We start from the raw sequence: 2,119 nt of genomic DNA, 5'->3' as shown, positions 1-2,119 counted from the left end.
GGATAGCCTTTCCTCTATTTTATATCTATTTTGTATTTATATTACTAAATAATGCTTTACTTAAAGTGTTTTTCTTTATATAAACTTAGCACAGGTCAGTTATCTTCAAATCTTGAAGCATGGATATTTTTTACCTAATTACCATAAGTATTAATAATCTAAAACACTATCGTTTGACAAAAACTAAGAATACGAAAGAAATATATATATATATATATATATATATATATATATATATATATATATATATATATATATATATATATATATATATGCATATATATATATATATATATATATATATATATATATATATATATATATATATATATATATATATATATATATATATATATAAGATATGAAAACGATGGGAATTATTAAACAGTGAAAAAAACTGAAAGACAAAACAAATATTTCGACAAAAGCTTTTCCTAAGACGTCTTCAGCACTAAAAATAATTGACGAATGTTTTCAAATCTAATTTAGGTATCAGTTTTTTACATTTAGACTGATATGGAAGTAAAGGAAAGAAATTTTAACCCTTAAACTGTCTTTTGAGAATAGTAAAGCAGGATCAAATGTAGCAAAGGTCTTTAATTTTTGAATAGTTAATTTGGTTATTTTTGTAAACTTGACAGTTTTGTGATCTTTTTGTTGTTGTTGCTGAAAGTATAGTGCATAAAAATAGACTGTTCCAAATAGATATCGTTTCAGTGAACCAAGAATGAACTTTGTCCTTTAAAGGTTCTGAAAGGACGGCAGTCCAATTTTTTTTTTTTTTTTTTTTTGTGGTAATTTTTTATTTTAACTGTTTATTCATAATAATTTTTTTTCTTTTTAAGTATTTTTCCTTGTTATGTGACTATTCCTACCTGTTTTAGATTTTATATTGTTCTTCATTAATCTTTAAAGCATGTTTAGTAAAAAAAATCCTATAGCTTAGTTTATATAAATGAATAATTTTTGTTCGTTTTGAGTTTCAATGCTGCTCCTTATTTCCAGTTAAAAAAACTTGTTTTTTTTATATTTAATAACCTCCAAGCACAGCCAAATGTAACAGTATGTAGCCGTCAAAGTCTAAGGTATTTATATGCACATCCCCTGAAACTAGTAGCTGACTAATTTATGTTCTGTAACAACAACATCGTGCAAAGCTGTTTGCTAAAAACGACCAGCATTCAAATTGGGGTTTGCATTCTTTCCTAAAACTTATTTTTTCATGTGAATTTATCCTTTAAGCACAGCGAAATGCAAGGGTGTGTGGCCGTCATAATATAAGCCCTCTATTTATGCACCCCTTGAAACTAGTAACTGACAAATATCTAGTTTACCACGCCTAGAAGCATAATGTAAAGGTGACCACTAGGGACTACCGTCGTTCTTTTTGGGGTTTACTTTATTTTCTAAAAGTAACCAACATAATTCACAGATTTTTAAGTTTTTGGGAAAAATAGCTAGTTTAAAATTTTGATCCATCACCATTGAGCTATGGGACTGTGAGTAGCATAAAAAGGAAAGGCACTGGTGGAAGACAAGTATCCTTCAAATTACTTTCAGCCCTATCTATGGTACCAGAATTTGGATTTCTAGTCAATTTAGCCCCTCCAAAGTTTCCACGAAAATCACTTCCATACGAAGCGGTTAGATAATCTTTTTGCCATTTGTTGGGTCACGTTTAAGAAAACTATTTTTTCTTCTTTTTTTCTTCTGTATTGGAGTCTTCATAGTCCAAAGACTAAAATAGATAAGTTTCAAGCAAATTGGGAAAACCAGTTTTTGGGCCCATTTTTTTAGTTTAATTTGGGGAGAACTGTGTCCTGTAATATTTTTTGTTTATTAGAATCCTCTTGATGCAATTGATTCTGATTGTAAATTTTAACTTATCTGAGACATAAAGAATTTCTGCCTATATTTATGGTTTCTAGTTTGCCCCCCCCCCCCCCCACTATAACAAACAGTTTGATCCTTTTGACCTAGAGACCAAGCTTTTAAATGTTCTACCAAACATTCCAAGTAAAACAAGTTCTTCTATCCGTTATAAAACCTAAGTGTAAGTCATTAACACTTTGCGTCATTTATGGTCCTTGCTCTGGAGGTTGCACTGGTCTATCTATTT

The sequence above is a fragment of the Artemia franciscana genome, chromosome 1, assembly GCF_032884065.1.
Source record: "Artemia franciscana chromosome 1, ASM3288406v1, whole genome shotgun sequence".
NCBI lineage: Eukaryota > Metazoa > Arthropoda > Branchiopoda > Anostraca > Artemiidae > Artemia > Artemia franciscana.
The sequence above is the reverse complement of the archived record's forward strand: the minus strand, read 5'-3'. Positions refer to the sequence as shown.